This window comes from Bidens hawaiensis, unplaced genomic scaffold (assembly GCF_021521415.1).
Source record: "Bidens hawaiensis isolate Kalapana, Puna unplaced genomic scaffold, B.hawaiensis_p1.1 tig00005013_1, whole genome shotgun sequence".
Taxonomy (NCBI): domain Eukaryota; kingdom Viridiplantae; phylum Streptophyta; class Magnoliopsida; order Asterales; family Asteraceae; genus Bidens; species Bidens hawaiensis.
The window spans coordinates 391,053-418,906 of record NW_027491317.1 but is presented as its reverse complement, the minus strand read 5'-3'; the positions used below and the strand labels follow the sequence as shown (position 1 = coordinate 418,906).

Genomic DNA, 27,854 nt, shown 5'->3' with positions numbered 1-27,854 from the left:
ATCAAAACGAAATAAAAACGAAGTAAAACATACATGCGCGAGCTTCAAGCTCAAACGCGTTAACGAGTCTTAACTCTAAAACGTCAGAGCCTTAGCCCAATTCTATTACCTTTTGCATACATGTTTCACACTTCCCTTTATTAATTTTGAGCAATATGACAAAATTGTATTGACATCAAAACGAAATAAAACGAAGTAAAACATACATGCGCGAGCTTCAAGCTCAAACGCGTTAACGAGTCTTAACTCTAAAACGTCAGGGCCTTAGCCGAATAATGTGAGCCTTAGCTCAAATCACTCACAACATCCATCCTACATACTGCGCAGCCTGACCATAAAAATACCTAAACACAACTAAGGCAAAACAAATGCCAAAACATAGTTGTTAAGGTCTCAGGTTGAGGTCGCGCATGCAATTGTAATGGATATCTGAGTAACACATATTGATACGTAAAGGCTAAAAAAACTCATAATTCCATATAATAAATGCGCGATAACGTCGCGCAAAAGAGGAATAATGAAAACGCCAAGGCACGTGTCAACATAATCAAGATATGGCAAAATCACTTACAATATGACAAGGATTAAGTATAATAATTTCCTTACAACCTTGTTCTTATTTCAACGTGCAAGCATATCTTATATTCAACAAGCAAACATGCAATATAAAGAGATGAATGGGGAATGCGCAAGATGCGAAGAAGGGAAAAACAAAATTTCATTCCAAAGCATTGAAATTTACAAGTTTACAAGATGATAAGATACAAACTACAAATAAAAATAAAAAACATGAAGGGCTTCTCAAGTCTCCACGTCGACGTCAGCCTCTTCATAGTCCTCATCACCGCCCTCAGCATCCGGCGCAGCCCGCTCCTCGTCATCTCCAAACTGACCATAGTCAAGTTGTTCATCCTGAATGGAGTCTTCTATCACAATAGTGTCAGGAGCGGATCCTTTGGCCACGCCAGAGCCGCTAGCAGGAGCAGCATTCTCCGCGCCATCATCGCCGCCACCAGCCCCTTCGCACTCGTCAAGTAATTTCTTTAGCGCGCCGAGATCGGGCTGGTCAGCAAGCGCGGATATCTGCAAATCATAAGGAAAAATATGAGTACAAAAAGACTAGGAAAATAAGTCAAGGTTATCTCATTAAGGTAAAAATACCTGTGCAAGGATGGGAATGGGAGTATTCAAATACTTCTCCCCCATCGCGGCCATGTCCGCGCAGGCAACGTCGCTCTGATAAGGGTACTCGGATGGGTTCTTCTTCAACATGCCATATTCATAGCCATCCGTAAACCCTTCAGCTCGACCCACCAAGCGCGCGGCAGCGTTGCAATCCATCACAAGGGCCTGAAACTCGTCTGAGTATTTCATCGCGTAAGCGCAACGAGTCATGCCCTGTGAGATTAGCCATTGGCGATCCTGCGCGAGGGAAGCAACAGACGTCTCGAGGGCAGGAATCTGAGAGTTTAACAACTCAACAGTTTCCTTAGTCTGTTTCAGCTCCTCTTTGTCGGACGCTGATGCCGCCAAGGCTTCTTCCTTTTCCGCCCGCGCAAGCTCGAGTGCTTCCTGGCTAGACGCTGCCGTCGCCAAGGCTTCATCTTTTTCGGCCTGCGCGGCCGCCAGCTCCCTCTTCAGGCGCGCAACCTCACTCTCCAGCGATGATTTGTCAGTTATAGACTGGACAAGAGCTTGGTCACGCGCCTCCGCGTCCAGCTCCAAGTCGCGCACTCTACGCGCGTACTTGGCCGCGTCCGCCTCGGCTGCCTGAAGCTTCTCCCGCGCAGCCTGGAGCTCATGCCCGCGCTTCACAAAGGCGGTGTTGGCACTTGCCCTGTTCTCACTGAGCTCTGCTTGGAGCTTCTCAGCTCTCTCTCGAGCATCAGAAAGATGCCAAGCAGATACTTTAGCCTCTTGCTTGGCTTCCGCAAGAGCATCACGTACCTTTACGTAATCATAGCGAAGCTCTTGGGAGGCAGCAAAGAAAGCCGACCCAGCAAACAGATGATCTTTAAGCAAGTCATCGCGAGCGCGGGCCTCCTGAAACCTCCTTTCAGCTGGCGGCACAGAATAAGCCCAGAAGTCCTCACACACACCCATGGACTGAAATGAGCTGTCCTCAGTAATGTTCCATCTCGGGCGGTAGATGTGATCGGCTTCCTGCAAACACAAAATAATGATCTAAGTCATCAAAACACTAATATGAAAGTCCGCGCAGCGGAGCAAAAACGAACTTATACCTGCGGGGACGAAGCAGAAAAGTCAGCGGCAGGCCCACGAGAAGACGGCGCCGCGAAACCTCGTGGCGCTGCAGGGCTGGCGCGGCCGCTGTCGGAGCCTTCAGCTTGAACCTCCTCATCCTCCTCAGAAACAGGCCTTTTCTCCTGCGACCTAGAATCAAAATCAGTCTCGCGAGGAGGGCTGTGCGCAGGAGGAGGTGAGGGAGGTCTCGACGCCGCCAGATCGGCGCGTAAAACGGCCTCCTGCTCCTTAGTAATCCCGATGAGGGGAGATTCATCGCTTGCAGGAGCAGGAGCAGAGCCAACGGCGCTGGCACCGGCGCCAGGAGTGCCGCCAGCAGCTTGTACGCCAGCAATGACTCCTGTGAAAAAATCAACAAAAAGAAATGGTTCATGACTTGATCTAAAAGAAAGTCAGAAAATAAAGGCGCAATACGTACCTTGGCGCAACTCCGTTCGCGAAGCAAACATCGCCATGAAGTCCATTCTACCCTTTTTTGAGGGTAAAACAGGGGACTTCGAAGCGACCTCCGGCGCAGCCTCGGCATCTTGTTGCGCTTCAGGTTGATCCACCAAGGTCACCGGCTCTACAAACATTTGAGTGAGCAAAGATTCATTAGTAATCCTATCAGAATCGCGCTCATAGAACCATAAAAGATAAGCAAAGGATAAGCAAAGTATACCTGTCGAAGGCGCAACACCGCTTCCCTTTTCCACCGCGCGAAGGGAGGAGGTAGTAGCACCATACCTCGTGTGGACAGGAGGTCTGCCCACTTTTTGAGGCAGGGAAGACAAGGAAAACTTGGGGGGAAATTCCTGGGTTTTCTCAAATCCCCTCGCCTGAGTAGGAGGATCCTGAGCAACAGGGGCAACATCTTTCTTCTGTTTCTTACTGGCCCCTGCGCCAGTTTTCCCCTTAGCTTTACGCTTTAGTTGGGGCGCCTCCTCCTCCTCCTCCTCTTCCGCGAGCTCCAGCTCGTAGTTTTCAAGCGCATCTACAATACGTGCAACAGAAATGTTAGCCAAATTTGGTATTATAAAGGAAAATGCATAAGTACAAAGGCTTACCAGGCGCATCGCTGTCAAAGATAAATCCCAGATCAACAGGGATGAACATGTCATCAAAGCGATCGGGGAAGCCAACCTCCCCAGCGCCCAGCGCGACGGAGCCACCCTCCATATGCTCATCATAGGCGGCGTGGACATACTCCTTGACGACTGCACAAAACAAGTTAAATGATATCAGCAAAACGAATTATATTCGCGCAGAAGTAAGGCAATGAGATTAACTTACACAAGCCGTCAACTTGGATCACGGGCTCAGTCGCGCTGTCAGCCCACCTCCTGCTCATACCAACCCCCACCAGCGCCTCCTCGCAAATTTTCTTGGCGGGGGATGGTTCGGCAGTCAACTTTTTCACCCAGGCGCCAGTGGGGTTCTTGAAGACACCCACATCCGCAGGCGCAGAAGAGATCGCGCGCATGGTCATGCGGATGGGGATCACACCAGCCCTGATATAAAAAAACCTCTCAGACCAGTCATGAAGGCTCTTGAATGAAACAGTGCAGCACTTGACCTTCTGACTGCGAGGAATAAATGAGAACCAAGAATCTTGGATCTTGGGCTTATAAAAAAATTGAAAGCGACGAGGGGTGGGCTCCTCGCGCTGAGATTTGCACATGAACTCAAAGTGAGTCATGCGCACGAGTCCAAATGGATGGACTTGGGATATATGAATCCCATAAAACCTAAGCACCGCACCCACAAACCTTGTCATCGGGAGACGAAGGTTGCAGTGGGTGAAAAAATGGCAGTAAAGGGATATATAGCCGGTAGGCGGGTCCGCCGCCGTTTGCCCGGCCCCAGGCAACATGCAGCCAAACTCAGGGAGAAAACCCTGAGAGGCGATAAGGCTGTCAAAATCGGACTGCCTAAGTTTGCAGGGGATCTCATCCCACTTCTTCACGGCCTTGGTCCTCCCTACCTCCTCCGATGAGGCCTCAGCAGCCTTCTTCCCCTTGCCGGTCTTCTTCAATGTAGACATTACTAACGATTTAACACGGCAATGGATGGGGGAGATTGTGTTGTCAGAGCTATCAGACATACAACTGTGAAAACGGACAAAGGATGATTCTGAAGAACAGAGATCTGGAAGCAGAACAAAGGCAATCGGAATAGAATGAAAGAAAGAAAAGAGCTCTGAATAATAAACAAGAAGATGAAGGATAAAAAACTCTAAGGGCTGGCTTTTATAGGCCCAGGAGAGAGAAATATTGGTGCTGATCGGACTTCACGCGCCCCCACTCGCAGGTGTAAGCCAACGCGAGCGCGACACGTGTCCCTGACACTGTGTGAGGGGACACGAAAAGAAACTCTACAGCTGCTGCCAGAATTCACGCGCCACCACTCGCACGAACGGACCAACGCGAGCGCGACACGTGTCCCTGACACTATGTGAGGGGACACGAAAGGCAACTGTAGCACCTCGAGCACACGAAAGGTCTGACACGTCTCCATCACTGACGCACGTCAGCAACAACCAACCACGTACAGGGACGATTCGTTTGCAACAAAAATGATAGAATTTCGCGCAACGATGAGTAATAAGAAGAAAAAGACAAACCCCTACTAAAAGAGCAAACTACTAAGTCTAATATCTATCTTACCTCGCTCGCGCGAGACAAGACACACATTAGACTGGGGGGGCTTGAAGAGGTATGTACCCGCCTCAACAACGAGCGAGGCGGGTCAACCCACAAGATATGGACAAGAGGCTTGAAATCAAGACATTATGAAGGCACAAAGCCAAAACCTACGCGCATGGCGCATATCACATATGCTCACGCATATCACATATGCTCATGCATCACATGCTCAGGCATCATATGCTCAGGCACCACAGATGCTCAGGCATCACATATGCTCATGCATCATATGCTCAGGCATCATATGCTCAGGCATCACATATGCTCACGCATCACATATGCTCACGCATATCACATATGCGCGTGGCGCATCCGCGCGTGGCGCATATCACATGCTCGTGCATATCACATCTGCGCATGAAACATCTGCGCGTGAGAATAAAGAGAAGACCTCGCGCATCCTCAGGATAGGCGCGTATCACACATGCACATAATCAACCTCATCCTTATCCAAATCAGGATTAGGGCAACCTTGATTGTGCACGTCAGACAACCTTCCAGAAGGTATCTTTTTAAGGAATAAGAATATGCTGATGTTGACAGCTGCCAATGAAAGGTGGACAACTCAGCAAAACCCATGTGCTACCACGTGATTATAACCAATGAAAAAGCACCAGGTGTCCCAAAGGACACGTGGCGCAAAGCAACTGGAAGAGGCCAACAAAGCCCTAACTGGGTCTAAGCCCAATCAGTGGAAACCCTAGCACTATAAATACCACATCAACTCCACAAGGAGCAGACATCCAATTACATCCAATTACAGAGTATTCAGCTATTAAGCAATACACTCCAAATTCCTTACTCTCATATTATTATCTTCTCCTACAAACACTTATTCTCACACCGGAGGGTTACCCCAAAGATGACCCCTCTGTCCCTTTCTGAGGGGTAAGTTTACGGTGCTGTTCATTTTGTAGGTGGAAGAACCCAGATCCATCAGATCAAAGAGAACCATCGGTGAAATAGCATAATCACACCCGAGGAAAGTAGATCGTCTACCAGTGAGTCGATCCACGTTTCTTCACAAGTAATTCAACAAAGACATTCAAGGAAATTGATACATGTATGGTAAATATAATTCAACAAAGACTAAACAATTATATTACTAATATTATCGTATGCCAAATAATTCAACAAAGACGTTCAAAGAAACCGATACAGGTTATGGTGACAACAAACAAAACCGAAGTTTTCACTTGGACCACCAAGTACAGAAACTAATAAAAACAAATATTATGCTAATAGTAAAAGTCATCACCTCTAATGGCACTAAAAAAAATTTAAACCACAGTTGAACAACCAGTAGCATCTAAATCAAAACCAAACCATCACTTAAAGCATCAATTACACTCCATCTTAATATTCTCCCAAATAGCCACTTAAATAAATCCACAGCTCAAAAGAAAGAACAGTGCATGCATTTCATCATACACCTTACAGGCAGCATAAACAAATTGACAATACCTTGAAAACGAACCCACGATTCCACAACGATACCTAAAACATTGCCACCAAATACATGAGTAGCCAAGCATTTTCATCACACACCTTACCGGCATCAATAAACTGACAATACCTTTGAAACAAACCCGCAGTTCGGCAACCCCTGCCTGCAAAACACAAATCCAAACAACGACATAAACATCTCAACCAAAATTTTTTTTAAAGTTAGAGCCCTAACGAGAAGCTACAAAAAGGGTATAAATTCGTAGAGTAACCTGAGCAAAGAAAATCAATTGTTGAATGGCGATGGTGGACGCCAATTCGTAAACACGAAAATCAAGCTTCCCAAGCAAAAGCCCTAATGCCGAAAGGAAATCAGTTATAATCATTTGTTGAATGGCGAGAAAATCAAATAAATCAGTGGCAATTTCTTTTAAATGTAGAAGATGATGCAGAGAAAAGGGGGACACGTACCAAGGAATCGTGGCCAGGAATCGAAAGTCCGGTGAACTATTCGTGAACCGTTCGGCGGGATGTTCGTTTATGTTTGTTTATTTAATAAACAAACGAACATGAACAAAAAATTCTTGTTTGTTTAGTTAAACAAACGAACATGAACACATGTTCCGTTCGTTTATGTTCGTTCATTTATGTCTGTTTATTTATGTTAATTTATTTATTAATAGAAAATAATTAAATATTATCCAGATAAGTGTTCTGTTTAAAGGCTTTATATTTCTTAATTTGTGTTCATGTAAGTCCATTTATATTTGTTTGTATTCATTTACATTTGTTCATATATGATCGTTTATATTAAAAAAACGAACACAAATGCCCATTTTTAAATAAACGAACATGACCATAAATATTTGTTCGATTAAGTGTTCGTGTTCTTTTAAAGTTAAATGAACGAACACGAACATGCCCTTATTCATGTTCATTCGATTCGTTTACAGGATTTCACTATTCACATTGATGAATACACCATTCTCAACCTCTAGACCCTGCCGATTTTATTTGTGTTCGTAAACCGTTCGTGAACACATTAATTTCCTTAATGAACGAACACGAACACAAAATCTCGTTAGGTAAGTGTTCGTGAACCGTTCGTGAACACATTATTTTCTTAATGAACGAACATGAACAGGGCCTTGTTCGTGTTCGTTCGGTTCGTTTACAGCCGTGGCTGTTCGTAATCAATTGTAAGCCACGTTTTTCTTACGGATAAATTATAGTTGGAAATGAAACATGTCAAAATAGCCAAACGAAATATTACAAAAAAAAAATAGTTTATTTGAAAATAAATTATAATATCTACCTAAAAGAAAATAATTCTAGACATATTGCATTCTTAGGTTAATTCTCAATATCAAATTCCCGCACAAATCACTTCTTTTCTATTGATGGGAAAAAAAATATCATGGTTCTAAATATAGTATTTATTATAAATTCAACATACCGTATTAATTTGTCAATCTCCATTGATTGAATTATTAATGCTATATATTATATTGTAAACATACTTAATATAAAAAAAATATATTAATATATGAAATAATTACGTGCCATAAAGATATTTTATTTAAAATTAAAATGTATATAAAAGAGTTTATATTTAAAGAGTATATTAACATTTAATTTTTAAGACATCTTTATATTGAAGAAACTATAATAATTTTGTTTACTTTTTACAAATATTCAATGTTCAATAAGTCTTATAAATCATAGACAAATTTTTCATTTTTTTATATTTAGTATAACACTATTATGACAATTGAACAATAGTGTGTTTATAAGGACATCATGAAAGCTGTTCAAAAAGGAAAATCAGGTGTCCTTTTTGGTTTATGGTTTAGGGTTTAGTGTTTAGAGTTTAGGGTATGAAATGAATAATATTTTTGTGAAAGACTTTAATTACAGCTTTCAGATCTAAAGGCCTCATTGTTTTAAATGTTGCTTCCAGTGACATTACTTCACTATTGTATACCGATGGTTGAACAACCCATTCTCGATTTATAATTCAAATACATTTGATGATATAAAACGACTATATATGTAATACATTTTTTACATAATATAAAGAGACTTAATTATCTTTTATTTTATTTGTATTAAATTATTAATTCATTGTAATTTATACATTAACTTATACCGTGTAATACACGGGTTTCTAAAGCTAGTTATTATATAATATAAGAATTAGAGATGCACAAGCCGGGTTTTAAGCTAAAACCAGTATGTTCTCCGTAAAAAAAGTCAAAATCGGTTTTTTCTCAAACCAGTTTATAAGACAAAAGAATCGGTTCGTTTGGAAACCTGCTTGACTTGGTTTAATCGGTTTCAACTTACAACGTACGGGTTCTCAAACCTATTACAAAAAGTGGGCAGTCGGTTTGGTTTCTCTCAACCAACTTCTGCAGTCGACCGGTTTCAGTTTCTGAACGGGTTTTTTTGCCCATGGAACATTGTTGATGGATGCTGGATAGGCCACTTTTGCTTAGAATCCAAATATCCAATTAGTATATACATGATATAATTGCATCATCTACATAAAGTGTTCCCATGTTAGACTAATGTTGTTCAGATAAAACCATTAAAGATCACACATGAAAAATTAAACACAAATTTAGTTGTAACTAGATGGTTGTCACCCCGCTTTTTTTTTCTTTTGTTGGGGGGGGGGGGGGGGGGATTGGACGACGATTAACAAATGCTATATATTTGTGGCTTGCAATCACATAGCTACAGTTAACATTTTATCAATATTCCCACTCTTTACATCATATTAGAGGGTCTACAAAACATGTGCATAAACTAATTAGAAAAGCTAGTTAGATATATCTTGTAGAGATGCTTGTTCTGCCAAAAGATGTGTTCTGCCCCAATGTTGTCTGCTGCAAAATGTGTTGAGCCTGCCAAAATGTCCATGATGTTTGATCATCTTCTAGTAGTTCTGTTTCTTTGTTGCTTGGTCTGCGATAGGTTAAAACTAATTAAGATGATTATGACATACATGTGTATAACAATGCGCTATTAATGTGTGATAGTAAGCGGACGTTCTAACTGTTGCCTAATAATACTTCTTAATACATGATATGTACAAATTATATGGTGCGCTAATCAAAATTATGACAGATAGGTTACTTGCATATCTATGAAGTGTCTTCCAAAGGTAACTGCTGAGAAACATTAAACAATCACCAATCTTAAATAAATATATTAATATTTAAACAACTTAGTATAAACAGAATTATAATTAAAAAACCTAAACTTTTATAACAAAATATAAACAGGTTGTTGACTCTCGATGAACAGTGATCTCAAACGCATTCTTGTGTTAACTTTTAAATCAAAAAAATAATAAACGAAAGACATAAACTAATTTACTAAATCATTTTGGACATATAAACTTACTAAATAATTTTGGACTATGTGAAGGGCACCGACCGACGTATAATTTTATTATTGTTAACAAAGCTAAAGATAAAAGAGTCTCGTGGCTTTAACTTTGAAGAAAATGTAAATTCTTTTTAAGGAGTGTCTTCCAAATAAACATATTTTGTTCGGTGTATTACCATCTACGAAGAAAAAGTAAGAATATAAAGCTGTTAATGTACACGTCATCAATGCAACATTAGTTGAAGTGGTTTACAACTTTTACTACAGATGGTACAACCTTTAGTGCACAAGTTCACCCAGTATTGTATATATAAATCTTCTTACATGAACAAAAAAAAACAATCACAAAAACTTCGTCTATATTTACTACACAAATGGATGAACAAATCCATAACAAGCTAAAAAGAAAAAATTGAACATGTATTTAGCTCAATTTAGCCATAATGAGACCTTCTAATGATCCAATGAATCCCACAGCTGACACAAGAAAGCAAGCAAAGCTAAAGGTTTTAAGAGCAATCCAATTTCTTGACCAAGGTGCAATCTTTCTTTGCACAAAGTACATCTCAACCGGGAAATAAACGACTAATGGCCAAAAGTTTAGCGCCCCTAACACTCCCAACACTTGGTTGAAATATGGAAACAACATTGCTAGTCCCGTTGTGGACACAACATATAGTGTTCTAAAACATAACCGGAAGGGATTCAGCTGAAATGCTGTTAATAATGGCAGCTTCAATTGGTAAAACCCGTTCACAAAATGACTGTCAGGGTATCAATCAGAAAACCATGTTTCTACTAGTGCAAATACAGGTTGGCTGAAAACCTGTATAATTTGGAATGTTAGTGGAAGCTTTTGTTTTGAGTATTGACATAAAACTAGAGGTGACAGTTTTGACTCATTTATTTATAAATGGGTTGATTTAGGTTACGTTTTTTGTCTAGTAAAAAGGAAATGGGTATTATATCTTTTGTTAGCACATTTATAAAATAAAAAGTATGTTTGCGAATCAGTCAATCCGTTTCAACTAAGGGTGTGCATGAAACAGAAATAACCGAACCGGAACTGGAATAACCAACGTAACCGAACCGAAATAACTGATCTAATAAAAAAACGACGGATGGTTTTATGTTATTTTAAATAAAAACGGATTTTTCCGTGCGGTTTCGGTTTTGCTTTAACAAAAAAGTACAATAACCGAGCCAAAATAAACTAACCGTAACTGGAATAATCTATGTAACCGAACCAAAATAGCCTAACCCAATAAAAACTGACGGTTTGGTTTTATGTTATTTAAAAAACCGATTTCCTTTTCGGTTTTGCTATAACAAAAATAAAAATGGATCGAAATAACTGAACAATAACCCAAAAAACAAATTTGAAGTAATCTACAGAAATTAGATTGTGTAGCCAAAAACTGTTAATCTATTAGGTTTAAATGCATAATAACCAACCAAATAACAATTAACATAAAAGTTCAGGCCAAAGCTTTGTGCCCAGATTCATTATTTTGGTCCATTTTTTCAGCCAAAAATTTTCAAACCAGAATGGTAAAACTGAAAACACGAAACAAAACGGTTTTCAAAAACTCAAAATTCAAAAATTTTCTTTTTTGGTTCGGTTTGAGCCCAAAACCAACCCATGCACACCTCTAGTTTCGACCAACACACAAAATTACACTTTTCAACCCGAACCCATTTGACATGCAACATCAACTCCATGGTCTCCACCCAAAACAAAATAAAATGTGTGGTACCTGATATCCGCCAACAAGATGAAGAATGACACAAGCATTAGCTAAGTCAACAAGCCAATAGGGCTCATAAAACCCGAACCCGGTCAAAAGATTTCCAGGTGTGTTGTTTCCAAAAGCTGCATACCCAAAGCTCCCGCAACACAAGTAGAATAAGGTGGTGATTAGTATTGCAGACCGTGAAGCTTTCTTCATGGTTTTGGTTTCAGACGGTGGTTTCAGTGTATCCTTCATTAACAAAGCAGTTAAGATCAGTTATTGTTTATGCAACTATAAGTAAGCGCGTTTAATAAACGAACCTGAATTTCTAAGAGAATTATTGAGTACGGGTAAGCGAAAGCTATGTCTCCGAGACCCTGAAAAACTAGCCACACTTTATCAACTGCAGAAGCTGCTGGAACTCCTCCAATGCTCCCCATAACCTCACCATTTACTGAAAGTCAAACATAATGTTTTTGGAAAGATTTAAGAAGGTAGATGTAGTGATTTCGACCCGCTTATGGAAACTGGTCAATTAGGGATGTATTTCTTTGCTAATGGGTCAAACTGGTAAACTGAAAAAAGGTAACCAAAAGTGAAACGAGTTAAATGGGTACAGGGGTAGTCCCACCCGAACATAGACTTGTTTGTAAGCCTGTAAACAAACCGAACATTGTTCGTGAACGTTCGATTGTAAGTTTGTTTACTTAACAAGCAAAGATCGCCAGCAACATTGCTTTCTTAGGTAAACGAAGGAGCATGAACACGTGTCCAGTTGTTCATTATGTCCGTGAACATTCGTGTATGTTACTACCTTTAATTTCGTTTATGTTTGTTCGGTTATGTTCATTTATGTTTATTAGTTTACATGTGTTTAAATTCGTTTGTTTACGTTCATTAACATATATATTTAGTATTTGAAATCCTTTACAATTTAATCTAGTTTGATGAAATTAAACCCATTACAAGTTAGTTTTTCACATTTACATTTAATTGGTATTATGGACATGCCCCATTCGTATTCATTCGATTCGTTTGCAGGCCTACTTGTTTCTGTATTATCTCAAATGAGGTCTTGTAATATTACTCCTATGTCCCGTAACTTATTACTAATTACCAAATGGCCCTTGTAGAATCCTTATGGACAAAGTTAAATTTGTTAACTAACAAAACCTGATTAGCTTTCCCATGTCATTTTGTTTAAGATTATTCAAAAGTAACACATTAGTTTAACAATTCATCGTTATGTTGTTTAAATAACCAACAAGCTATATTTCTAATTCACATTATGCATGGTTATATTAGACCACAAATTAACACTCCAAATATAATTAAGATAAAGGAAAATAAGAAAATTAAGATCAAGGAAAAATGTACCAATAACTTTTGCTAAACCAAGCCCCAAACCGATGGTAGAATAAGCGAACGACATGATAGCAGCAACAACAGATAACCATGCCATGTTATGAAAATTTGGTATCTGAGACATCACAATTTGCACAAGTCCAAACAATAGCATATAGATGCTGTCTGTATATGTACACCCAGCATCATGCCCTTGTTCATGGTAACAATTTGATTTTAATATTGCCCTGCATCAATATCATAAACTGATGATGAATATTGAATTCATCATATCAAATATTATAAATCCAATACTTGTGAATAAATTCACCTCATACTGGTAGCAGTTGCAATGGTGTAAGCAATGTCATTCCCATATAAACTCTCGTTTAATAATACTGCGCATATCCATTGGCTCTTCTCCCCTGCGTGTTAAAGTTAGCCCCAGATTCTACTTGGGCGCCATTAATACAACTAGACGCATGCTAGTATCTGAACGCTAGTAAGCTGATCCAAGAGTTAGCTGCTCCTGCTTGGACCAGCCAGGGGAAAACAAGGCCAGAAAGGGCCCGCCCACCATAAAACGAGGCAATGAGCATAACTTGGGCTACGAGTGAATTACACTGCCCATAAGTAGAGGATAGAAAGGTCGCGACGAGCCTGATCATGTGGCATACGCCATTGGCGGTTTGTTCTAACTGTTTAAGGCTCCACTTTTGTCACTTAAGAAGTTTCCCCACTTTGAGTGATTTCCGATCCTTACCTTATTTATTATAAAACATAGGGGTATGCAAGAAACCGAAAAACCGAAAAAACCAACCCAAAACAAAAGTCGATGGTTTGGTTTTATGTTTATGTGAAAACCGAACTTACAATTCGGTTTTGGTTTTGCATGTGATAAAAACCGAAATAACTGAACCGGACCGAATTTCTTGCTTTTAATTTTCTACTTTTTTTAATTTAAGTAAATTATAAGAATTTAATTAATATGTAACTAAAATATTTTGGTTTTGGCTTGGTTTTAGCCGAAAACGAACTCCCCTAGTAAAACGCGTGAATCACTAATTTCAGTTTTCTTTTCATAGCTTGCCTTGGGTATTCAATCAGTTTTCTTTAATAAATTATTACGTTTGTATTATATTGTGATTAGTGAATTAATTATCAGTTAACAATGAATCAATTAGGGCCAAGGATTCCCAATCAAATATGTTAATAAATAAATAAATAAAAACTGACCTAAATAATAACAAACAGCCTGAAGAAAGGAAGCATTCCGATCGGTCGGAGTGTGGAGAGAGGTAACAATCGGAAAGTGAAATGGTGGTTGAAACGGCGGTGACCGCAGCGAAAACGACGATTGCAGGAGGGCCGAAGAGCCATCCAAGTGATAGCTCCCATCACTCCGGTTATGATGTGCGCTATCGCCGTCCATATCGTACCGGTTCTGTGTGTGAGGTCGAGAGATGAACTAGAGGATAGAAGCAACGGAGAATCATCTGTGTATTTCGCCATTGGATTGGATTGGATTGGAACAAGTGAAATGGAGAATGGAGTTTTCAAATATGTGGCAACTGATTAGTATTATTATTATTATTTATAGTGAATGAAAGCAACCACAGGATCGTTTGAGAAGCCGCATACGTGTCGACTTATTTTATTGTTTTATAAATATTGTCTACTTGTCCAGACGTCCACTTGTCTTTCTTCCTCGCTGAAAGGACCCCATATCCATACCTGTTTTTCTTTCTCAATTTTAAAGATTTTATATTTATCAGTTTATTATATTTTTCTAAGATTATCTTAAAATAGGAAGTATGATATTTGTAAAAAGGATAAGAAGTAATCTAGACCATTAATTTTAAATTTGAATGCTCGAGATTAGTTTGGGGATAAATTAGGTATAAAACAAGTAGAAGGGTAAAAAAGAAAAACATATAATTGTTGACTTTCTATCCACATGCAAATCACATGATAATTCCTCCATCGTTTTAAAATGTACACAACTTTTTTATACCGTATTTAAAAAACAAAAACAAATCATCATAATAATGAGCGTTTTTTTATCTTTAATATGAGTACCATATTGTTATATAAAATTAAAAACAAAAATTGATGGGTTTTTTATACATTGTGTTTTACAAATTGTGTTTTATTAAATTGTGATTTAACATTTTCTTTATTGTGTTTTACATACGGTTTTTTTATTGTGTTTTTACCGTTGTGGTTTTTACAAATGTGCTATTTAATTGTGTTTTAGCAAAGTTATTTCATTGTATTTTTCAATTGTGTTTTTCATTATATTTGTTCGTTGTGTTTTCATTACTTTTAAAAATATAATTTAAAAAAACTCTAATCACGAAGATAACTTCATAAAACACAAATTACACCTATGGTATTTTGAAACACAATTAAGTAGAGACTTCCGGGAGGTTTCAAAATTTACAAACAAAAACACAATTGTGTTTTATATGTGGTAGCCTCCATTGTGTTTTTCAAAGCCTTTCTTTATTAATGGTCACATCCACTGTTCATCACAATCACATTAATCACCTAAGAGGAAGACGACCACAACTGATTTTGTAACGTTTCTTCATGATGCATGTCATATAATCGATTTTTTAGTTAGTATTGTGTTTTAAGAGTCATTGTGTCTATCAATTCTCTTTGATTTCCATCTCTCACACAACTAAAATAGCTCCAATTCCAACATCGAACAGTCAAATGACGGTGGCGGCGGCTCGCCGGACACTATAGGAACGTCATATGGAGGTAGAGGGACGTGGACGGAGAGATGATTCGGTGGTTCTTGGAGGTCGGTCGCCGTTGTCAAAGAGTGAAGCGGTAACCACGAAGTTGCAGAGGATTCGTTCACCGGAAAATTAGGCCGAAATTCACAACCCTTCGTTCACTCACGTTGCCGGAACATCACATGTTAACATATCTAGCATCGCCAAATATACACACACATGGATAAAATCTTTTAATATTGGACCAAACTCTAAACGGGTATAACCCAAATTGCTTTAATGTTTTGAATGTTAGATAATTCGTATTTTATTTCCAACTTTTTACAATGTGACATTTTGGCTACTTTAAATTTTATAACTACGATTTTGGTCTTTTGACATATTGATAGCTTATTGATTTTGTAGTTTAGTATATTGGATGTTAAAAGTGATTAGTAGGTGAAATAATTTATTATTTAGGGTGAATTTGAGTTAAATCGAATTTATATATTCTAATTCAAGTTTCAAATACAAATTGAATCGAATTGAACATAAAACTCGAATAAGAATTCAAATCAAATAATTCAAAACTAAATCAAACACGAATTCAGGTAAAAAATAAAAATACAAAACATTTTATTCGATTAATATGAAAATTCGTTATTCGATTTGTTAAACAACCATTTTAGCTTAGTACTTTTCTATAAGGGCAATTTGTTTTCCGTTCTAATCCTCGAACATTAAAATAAAAAAAATACAAATGATGTTCTTTGATTCATGTGATAGACCTGATTTTCGGTTACATCTTATTTACGTTCTCAAGTAAATTTTCTAGGTTTGTCAGGGATCGACTTGTAAAATCCACCTATTTAACACCCTATGTCGTATTAGTTGGCACGAAATATGCATTTATCTAAACAAAAGGTATTTTAGTCGTGAGAAAGAGAAATAACAAATAAGAAAGATATATAAATACTTAAAAATTTGTTGCCATTAGACTATCAGGTGTGATAACTATTTTGCCTCTCTTTTTACAGTGTCACGTTAGCGCCAAATCATATCCCACTCTACTCCACTTTCTTATACAATATCAAGGAAATGGGCACCAATTCACCACTCCATCCATTTTCAAACAAGATAATAATAATTATATAACTAAAATTAACTTAGTTTAATTATTTTTAAAGTTATTAATATAACTAAATTAAAAAAAAAAACTAAATATTTGATATATATATATATAATATTACAATACACTTATTAAGTCAAATAAAAAAATAACATTCCTTTTAAATATTAATTAAAAAACATAATATTATTATTGATATAATTAAAATACAAAAGAATAAAATCATAAACAATTAACATAATATTATTATAAAAACAAATAAATTATATATGTTTTTTTTATTTACCCCAGCTTCTTCTCTATCCCTCACCCACCCACCTTCTTCTTCTTCTTCCTCTTCTTCTGCAACTCACGTCCTCATCTTCCTCTCAACACCTTCTTCTTCTCCATATTTCTCTTTGACTCTTGCAATAATCTTATGCTTTGAAATATATTTAAAAAAAAACTTTAAAGTCTTCCCCGCCGGTGTTTCATCGGTGAGATATCACCATTTTCTTTACCGCTGGGCGGCACCAACGAGGGAGGGGTGGTGTTTGCCGCTGGCACCGCTGGCCACGTGTGCTGGTTGGACGGCAAATCGGTACCCACTCCGTATAGTCTTAAAATTTATTGTGTCTGGATGAAGGTTTCTATCTACACCTATTGATCTAGTGATATGATGTCTTCTTAAAAATTTAAGGCGGTGGTTTAACTCGTTGCAAGTGTAAGATTTGATGGATTTAATGGCGAAAAAAAAGACAAAGGCTTCTAACTTAATCCTTATTGTAAAAACCTTAATCTTTTGCTTATGTTGCTTATGTTGAACTCTTAAAATGTCTCTTATGTAAATGGGAGGAGGTGAAAAATGACAAGTTTTTCGCGGGAGAAGCGAGTGTGACTAACACCCACAAACTTAAAATATGAGAGGGATGACTGCAAGTAATAAATGTAGTTGGCTCGGCCATGGGTAGCCATTTTGATTGTGGAAACAGCCACCCAGTGGCGGACCTAGGATTTTTATCCACCGGGGTCCTATTTTTTGGATGTTCAGATGTATCGGGTCGGTTGATACTCGAGTCGGGTCGAAACGAGAAAAATAATAAAAAAATGTCATAATAAAAAGAAATATGATCATTAGTCATAAGAAAACTCACAAAATACAATGTCATTCAAAACAAGAAAAAAACATTACAAAGTTTTAAAGTTCCTTCCTACGACTTTTCATATTTTGAGAATGAACCATTACGTCTTCGACATCCACGTTGACAAAAAGCTCTCTTTTGATATAACATATAAGTACTAACTACATAAAATCAGTAGCGAAACCAGAACATTTCAATCTAAGGATTACGACATAAACATTTTTTTATACTATATATAACCTCCAAAGCCACATAATCATATAAGTATCTTTTATCAAAAAGCTTAGCTTGAATTGTTGTTATCGTATTATCACAAAAACTTGTCACTAAACCAAAAAAAAAAAAATTTCCTTAACTATATATTCTGTTAAAAGAAAAAGTTAGAAAAAGTCAAAAAAATTCAATAAATCTAATGTAAATACTAAATAGTAAAAATTATTTTTTAATTTATATATTTTGTTAAAAGGATTGGAAAACTTAGAAAAAGATAAATAAATGAATAAAAGTTATCATAAATAATCTAATAACCTGATTAATAAAGTAAGAATTAAATGAAAAAAACGGTAACTAATAAATAAATAACGCTTTAGTAAAAACTAATAGTTACTTTATTCAATTTATAAAAAGAAAAAGAAAATCAAACTTCTCTTATCTATATTTAATAGTGTGCATAAACATTGAATGACAACAAAAGAAAAGAAGGCATTCATTAATACCTTATCGGGAAAACAACAAAAAATTGAGTCAATGAATAGATCGAACATGCGACCTTCAATCATCTATAGTATGGGTTCCATCTACAAATTTACATGGGGTCCTTTAAAAATTTAATATATCGACTCTGAGAAATTTTTAAAAAACATTGATGTCCTGGGACCCCGGTCCTTTATAGGTGGATCCGCCCCTAGCCACCACATATCATGAAATATAGAAGTTTACTACAAAATTTGTTTTTTTAAATGGAAATACTCCTAGATTTGGTAGTGAAATCCCACCACTTTTTCGTGAGGCAAGGTGGCGTGGCATGGTTGGCGACCTTCAAGTTGGAGTTCAAAACATATCAAACTTGATTAGAAGTGTAAGATTCCAGTTCAAGGCCATCAATCAAGAATGGTCACTTTACCTAAGGATTGTTGTGAAGCATATGAAGAAACACTAAGTTAACGTGACAATTGAGACAAAACCAGGTACACCTCAGGACGTATTTACCGATTAAACGAATAAACACTTATTATATAACGAACGAACGATTAACCGAACGAGTCTGGTTATGACCCAGATATTCCGAAGGGCTATCTACGAGTGATATACAATTAATATAAGCTAATATATTAGTATTATGGCCTTAGTTCAATAGCAAGCAAGTTAAACGAAAACATGCTCGTTTAACTACCCGCTTTAGATTTAAACGCGAAAGATAGTTAAAACCAAGCATTGTATCATCCGTTAAGCCTAAAAAGACTTACCAAACACTTACTTGAAATGTTTTAAGCGATCCGTGAAAATATTTTCGAAGTTTACAAACGTATAATATGGTTTTATAAATTTATACAAAAATAACCGAAAAACACTTGTTTTCGCGTTGTTTGTCGTACCCGGTATATTTTTCGCGTAAAAGAAACGAACCCGAAATAAATTTGGACTCGGTATTTCACGTATGGGCTTACAAATTCAAGAGATGGGCCAAGGGGGGAGCCCAATGTATTGTGGCCGCCACCCCCCTCAAGCCATATATGTTTCATTAAAATCACATGACATATTTTCAAACACACATATTCAGAATTCTGGAGATTTCCAGTGTTGTTCTTCAGCCAAGAAAAAAAAAACTTAGGTAAACACTTATTTTAATCAATTTTACATATGTTTAATCAAGTTTAATACCATATAAACATAATTTAATTGCTAAAAATCATCCTAACCATGCAAAAATCCTAAAAATGATCCAAAAACACGTTTTGATCATAAACATGGTTAGGAATCAGATTCATACTCTTTTTTGGCCATAAACACGGATTATAGGGCTTAAACGGTGATTTTACGGTTCAAAAGTTCGTTTTTATACCCTAGCAGAAACCCTAAGTTAAGGGGATGTTGTTTTGATGAAACTTTCTTGGTTTATGATCTAGGACCTGTACTTAGTTTATATAGAAGCATGAGAACCCGGAAATTGGATTAAGAGAGCGAAAACGGGCGAAACCCGCAAAGGTAACATCAAATCACTCGATTACGGGCTGTTTAGGATTCGATTGTGATGTGCATATTGTTAGGTCATGAAATTTTTCAGAGACATCAGGGACCATATCATTGAGTTTCTGTTCATATTTGGTAATTTTTCGACCATCCAAGAATATTTGGCGAATTTATTACTGAATTAGGATGTTTAATTGGGAAAAATAGTTAAATTGCTTGAAAAATTATGAAATTTTGTGGGGAACTCAGATTTGTTATATTTTAATCACATATGAAATTTGGGAGAATTTGGAAAAGTTTAAGTGGGTTTTGTGCATTCGCGTTTAATTGAATTTTTATAATTGTTTTTTGGCTCGAAAATGATATTTGGCAAGTTTGTTAGAGTTTGGGATTTTTTCCAGATTGATTTGGGATAAATTCTGATCACTCAAAAATTTTTGTGGAATTTTTGGAGATGGTTTTTTATAAACGGCCGATTTTCGGGCTAAATATAGCAGATAAAATGAATTTTTATAAATTAATAGATCAGCAAATATTTCCAGAAATATTTTTATAAAAATCTACATATTTTAATTGATAAGTGGCTAAATTTTCATAATTTTAACGGATAATTAATAGTACTAATTTAAAGATTAAACAAATTCAATCCGAGTGTAAGCCGACGAGTTCGTGATTAACGAACCTGTTGGAATATCAAAACACCAAGAGTGATCAAAAATCATATTTTGGATTAATTAAGTAAAAACAAAATTTTTCTGAGAAATCCGGACAATTTGGATAAATTGTACGCTTTTTTCTTCAAATTAAACTGAATACACGAAAACGAGCCCCGTAGTGAATCCAGAACCTCAATATGTGATATTTCTTTATAACTTAATCATTTTATTGACCAAAAAACTTACCCAAGCTTACTTTCCCATAACTGTTTTCTGAACGCATAAACGAACAACTTGGCCCAGTTGGGAAAACGGGGAAATTGAGCAAAGTTCGGTTTTAAGTATTAGACGTTGAACAACATCATAATATAAGCATATTGACACTTTCTGCGCGTACCAGCTATACCCAGATTAGTTATACAGCCTAGTTTAGTATAATGATTGTAATAATATTAAAATATTAATTTTATTATAATATTGATTATTGTGGTTAGTGATACGAGTCAAACGAACTACAAGCTGATGCTGTACTGAATCCCTATTAAACCGTGAGTTTCATGACTCCACTTTTAAACTGCTTTTACAAACTTTTGGGGTGAAAAACATGTTGATACATATCTATATATATTCTGAACTGTTTAATGATGGGAATTATCTAAGTACTAACACACGAAAGTCCCCACTAACACAGTGATTAACTTCGAGCCGGTGGCTTGTGAATAGTACTATTGGTTTGACAAACCCAAACGGAGCTGGCACGGTTTTCCGAGACATAAAACCGTTTGCACATGACCATAAACATACAAACACGCTATGTAGTGTTAGACATAGCTACTTGTGGCATATTGTGGGCGGAAAGGGGGCCATAGTGGTTGATTGAGCGTGGGAAATGGAGGCACGCAACACGAACAGTCAAGGCTTCACTGTAGCTTAGCATAATTACATCATAAACTTACAAACAAACGTACTTATGAACGTACATACATACATACTTGCGTATTTACAACTATGATTGTTGTACGCCCAACTGATTTCTTGAAACTCGTGAAACTCACCAACTATTTGTAGTTGACCCATTTTAACATGTTTTTCAGGTACTGGATTGGATTAGAAAGTCAATGTGCTACGTGTTTGACTTGCGATCAATGCTGGGTGAAATGATGCAAGTGTGCTAGGAAGAAGTAAAGTCGCTTAACGCGTTGGATTTAGTTTGTATCACCCAATATAAAATATTAAACTAGTTTGTATTGTTCTTTATAAACAATGTGATTGATATCAAAGGTGTCTGTTACATTTCCGTTTTACGCTTTCGCAAATTGCTCAACGGGGTGTGACAAAAGTTGGTATCAGAGACATTGGTTATAAAGGATTAGGTTATCCCTTAGGATACCTAAAATATAACCGTAGGCTCGATTAACTCTGGGAAAATAATTAAATAATAATTTAATATTATATACTGATGGATGCCGGGATGAACTTGTAGGGCAAATGAGTTATTGTGGTCCGGAACATAATAACAGACTTGCTTGTACAAGAGAATTCGGGGAGAAGTCGCGGAACGTACGGGTAGGTAAAAATGGCAACATATATGTATAAAAGGTGATGCTGAGTATATATATATATAACACGCATACGTGCTTATCTGAAACAACGTGTACGAATACGTGTACGTACTGTACTGTCGATAATACTAAGTCTTCGTGTAACGAATATTATATTCGATTATAATCAATATTAATTTAAAATTGTATTTTATTAAAAAAATATTATAATTATCATAATTAATACGGTACCTGACCATAACAAATAAAATATTTTATTTAGCCTTAAGTAATAATATTCTCTACTCTGATTCCTACTATTGAAAAATATTATTTTTATGACAAATTGTGAAAACGAAATATGTTGAAATCGGTAGTCTCATATCGGATGAAGAACTGATGTTGCCTGTAAATGGGAATGCAAGGACGTTCTAGCGAGTCCAAACTGAACCTCGTTGTATGATTGAATCACATAACGAACGTAAATTCAAGGCCTAGAATGGAACTGTGGAAGGTATGATATACGTACGTCCATCTCAAGAGAACACGACACTTCTCGATTCGGACCTAATCTTTATCTCACTGTAACAACTCGGGTTTTCCACGTATGAATTTAAATCTATTATCCGGCCCGTTTCAAATTCGGGAAATTTTTAACAATAATCACGTTTATCGAGTTATTTCTATATAATTTATATTTATTTATTATTTATTATTTAATATATAATTAACTATTGAAAATATATGTTTTTAATCCATAAGTAAACTTTAATCCTTTATTGTTTCCACCACTAATCTCCAGGGACTAAAATTCAGTTGTAACATATTTTTTTGATAATCCATTTGCCCAGACCCGTAATCCATGCCCGTTAACCCGAAACCCGTACCCGTTTAGATTACTTGAGCCTCAATTAACGATCTAAGTTAGGAATTGAATCAATTTTTTTTATTAAACTTACCAATATCGGTCTAACCGTCGTAACCAATTTGGAAACAAGATCTAACCTAACGTGTATTTGATATATTTATGAACCAACTAACCCAAAAATTGATTATATATTCTAGGCTTCATCATAATTCAATTACTCGTTTCTACACCTTCTATATAACCCCACAACAATAAGCCCTAAACCTAATTACATTGATTGTGGTCGTAAACCGTCATTCCCCTTCTGCTCTTGCCGTCACGACGGTGGTGATGGTTCTCCTTTACTTCGTTGTCATTCAAGGAAATTAAAGCATGCTTTCTACTCGTATGCCATTAGTGAACATTAACCCTAATATTAATTAAACCAAAGTTAAGCAGATTGCGCGATTGATAATTAGGGTTCATAATCAAAATTTGGGGTTTTATTAGTTATTATATATATAGATTTGTTTACGGATCCTAACCAACTGACACCCTAGCTCAGTTGGCTAGGGTGTGTGTGTTCCATCTAGTATGCCGGCTGAGGTCGCGGGTTCGAGTCCGGCTAGCCGTGTTTTTGGTTATATTTTTTATATTTATTATTTTAAGGATTTTAAATGATATATAATATATTATAAATAATATTAAATATCAAATAAACAATATTTTATCTAAACCGACATCATAAAGTCAAACGTTTCGTGTCAATTAGCTTCGTTACAAGTTTTCGTGTATATATATATATTATTAATAACAAATCATCATTATTTTATTAAAACCGACACTAATAATGAGGCTTACTGTTGTTAAAATGTCTTTATCAATTTGTTCATATTTATTATATATACATACACATATATATATATATATGTATTATTTTTAAAACAAAAATAGAATAAACGTGTTAGAAGTATTAACTATATTTTACCGTCAAATTTCGTTAAAAAAATTCCAAGATATAAATTTTACGATAATTATATTTAAACGTTTATTATTATAATATATCTTAATTTATATTTATTTAAACTGATTATTTATAAGTTTGATTGTACGACAAACAATGAATTTTTATAATTAAACGATAACAATAGTCCGTAGAGATCAATCAATCAATCCATAACATACTAATCGTAATTGTAACTCAATCCATATCGAAATCCTAAATTTATTATACACATTACATCATTATTGATTCATTCATAATATTATATTATTTAATTAGGATTCTTGTCGATAATTCTCGAGGAGCGTGATTTCCGCTTTCTTATCGTATTCATTCCCGTTTGGCTTAATTGATCAGGTGAGTTTGATCATTCCCCTTTTTATATACTGTTTTCAAACGTTTTGGGGACATATGCGTACTTATTCATATTTTCTATCATATATATATATATCAAACAATCGCAAACATGTTCATTGTGTGTTGAATCAATTAAATGCTATTTGATAATTGCTATTTGTTTAAGTGTGTTTGTGTTCTATCAAGTCTTGGATTCTCATTAGTATGATCATACGACTGTCTTAGTAACTGAAGCCCGATTCGCTTGGCGGAGGTAAACCGACAATCTCAGTCATTGTAATCAATGCCCAATTCGCTTAGCAACGATTCATTGGCACACTATCTTGTCTTTGGTTGTGATTTGGTTATATACATGTTTGTTATGATTTGATTGATTACTATCACATGGTTAGTTTGCGCATTTATCACTTATTATTTATCAATTATCTATCATGTATCATATATATTATTTGTTGTGTCAAAATTGGTGATCATCTCACTCAACATGTGTTGTTGACAAACTCCATTTTCTACGCATATGCAGGTTGCTTAGATTGAAGTATGGATATTTAGTCAAGACCATAGGATATAATGAAGATGATCGTTAAATCATGATTATAATTATTTATTTGAATTGTTTTGTAATGTTTGTAAACGTGTGGGAATATTTGAATTAAAATAATTAATTAGATATTGTCATTTATAATTATGATAGTATCTTCGAGCTGTGAGCAATCGGATCACGCCTCGGCATTTCCGCTTTAGGTTGGGGTGTGACACTCACATACCAGTTTTTAACAGCAAATTGAACTGTTTTCTAGCCATCTCTCAACTTCCATTGTTTAAAAATAAACACTACTCCCAAGAAAATATTTAGGAAAGAGTATGGTTTATCAAATTATAAATATAATAGTTATCCTATTAAATTTTTAATAATATAACAAACAGTGACCACCTACATATATCATACACCAGTTATGACAATAATAATTCCTCTATACCTCACCAATACCACCGACCTTGATGAACCCTCTTCAACTAAGAATTTATCAAATCATATGTATACAAGTATCTCCAACCCCTCCCATATTGTTGTCACTCCGATAGATTTATCATAGAAGAGAAGCCTCACGCCGCGGACCGATGGCGTGTCCTGGCTTATGGAGAACATACTTACTCCCAACTAATAATCACCACTTGTAGTAGACCCAGCATGCTTACGGGTAGTGAATAATCCGGTGAAAGAATATTTTGTAATTATATTTAATAACATCCATAGGTCAAGAGGAGTATACAAATGCCTCCCGACTATAACATACTGTTTAAACTCATAACGAACAAATGTCTACTTACGGGAGAGACATGATAAAACAGTTACCCAATGGTGAGATTACATCTGAATAATTGTTGTAGAAGTTGTGAACTATTTGTGATTGTTATAATGTGTTCTCGGGTAGACGAGGATAGTATGACACTATTGTGTATAGTTTTTATACTCCATGCAAGCGTTTGGTAGTGTGCTATGCTAATATGGGAGACGATTTGGATCTAATAGTATAAACATTGACCCTTACCGGGTTAAATTACTTGTCACGGGATGACAATTTTCGATGTATATATGCAAAACAATGGCCTTGTTAGACTAAATCTATGTACTATCCGGAGTATATGGATACATGAGTTGGTATGTGTAATACGTGTCTGCTATTTGAATTATCTGACTGTTAGCTAATGTGATTCCATACGCCATGAATTATAGGGAAAATTGCTATTATGTTAAGATTGATTGCTTATCATTATAGAATGGGCCCGAAGAAAACAAATACGTGATTTAAGGCAGTTGTGGCTGAAATGATTGTTCGGCAACTGCATATGGTAACTCTGACAATCGCAACACGATTCGCTGCCAGCATTAATACGACCATGAATACAAATTAAATGCCAAACACTAATAGGGTCGCGAATATTTTTTCGCCTCCCAATACTAATACAGTTACAAATGTTATTTTCATGATAAATATGGACATTGTCACGAATTATACTCCCCCATCAAGCACTAATGCTACTACTGATAATGATAATTCCTTCCACTAGATGCCATTGGCAACAAAAATCTTTTACCGAACATGAATACTAGTCGTAACAACCGTGATCCTTCACGACGGAAATACTCGCTTAAACGATTTAAGTCGTGCAAACATGAAAATTTTAGTGGTACTAAAGAGTCAAATGAATTAGTAAAACGGTTCTAATGACGAAATATGTTATGCGTACTAGTAGCTCCCATCAAATTGTATCGTTAATTATGTTACTATTACACTACTTAGCCACGACTTTATGTGGTAGAAAACGATTGTACGAATTCGAGAACAAAAAGGAAATTATCCACATGACCTGGGTAAAACTTAAAACCTCTATATTGAAACATTCTTGCCCAAGGAATGAAATCTAGAAATTAAAAATACGAACCCGAGAAATCCAAAACGACAGGGACGCGTCAACTGGAATGCACAAACCGTTCTAACAATTTGATTCGACTAATGCTATGGTTATTATTCCAGAAGTAGAAATCTTGGTTAATCCAGTTAGTCACTTAACTTTTGAGAAAATCGTGACGCTAGCCGAGGTGGTAGCTTTGAACTCGATTGGGAAAAATGTGTTGAGAGTACCGGAGAATCATCTAGTACAAAATAAACTAATCAAGAAACAGGGGTACAAGAGCTACAACAATCTAAGCGTGTGCACCTGGCAACTCAAAATAATACGACAATCAATTTTAGTTCAGAATTAAACATATACAATGAACCTTTGCCAAAGGGTATGTCGAATAAAAGCATGCCATAAAAGCGAGAAAACTAGATACTATGCCTGTAGCCGTGAAACCATTATGACCCTGTAAACCGACCATTCTAAATTCACCACTTACAGTTAGCTCCATAACTAATTAGCTCACAACCTATGACAAACTCTTCTCCTTGTTATGAGTGTGGAAGTACAAAACGCTCTAAAAATAAGAAATGTCCCAAATTATACGAAGAACGAACATCGACGTCTAACTTCGCTAGAGGCCGTGATTAGTGATCAGAACCGATAAAGACACGATAAGACTTGAATGTGAGGAAGAGACATCTGTAATTCCTGATTAATATGCTTGAAATTCATTTGATATAGGTACCGATAGAGGTCTTATTTCCACTAACTTGTTATCCCGAGAAATATATATGTTAATGAACTAGTAGACCCCTTTACTATAGAATTCGCTAACAGAAAATCTATAACTATTAACCAAATACTCCAAAGCTGTTCTATTATCCTAACCAGCCAACCAATTTTATTGACCTACTCCCAGTCTAATTGGGAAACATCAATATAATTGTCAGTATGGACTGGTTAGCTAAATACAAGGCGTAAATCGTGTGTGATGACTAAATAGTTAA

General features: G+C 36.3%; 1 pseudogene across 1 annotated transcript; it reads right to left on the bottom strand.

Annotated features, from left to right (window-relative positions):
• Nucleotides 1-10,200: 10,200 nt before the first annotated feature.
• On the bottom strand, nucleotides 10,201-14,380 carry LOC143628493 (putative amino acid permease 7; annotated as a pseudogene). The gene is made up of 6 exons (XR_013152756.1): nucleotides 14,105-14,380; nucleotides 13,200-13,293; nucleotides 12,902-13,116; nucleotides 11,845-11,978; nucleotides 11,549-11,773; nucleotides 10,201-10,617 (listed from the first exon to the last, which is right to left on the bottom strand). The product of XR_013152756.1 is annotated as a putative amino acid permease 7 (transcript).
• Nucleotides 14,381-27,854: the final 13,474 nt, after the last annotated feature.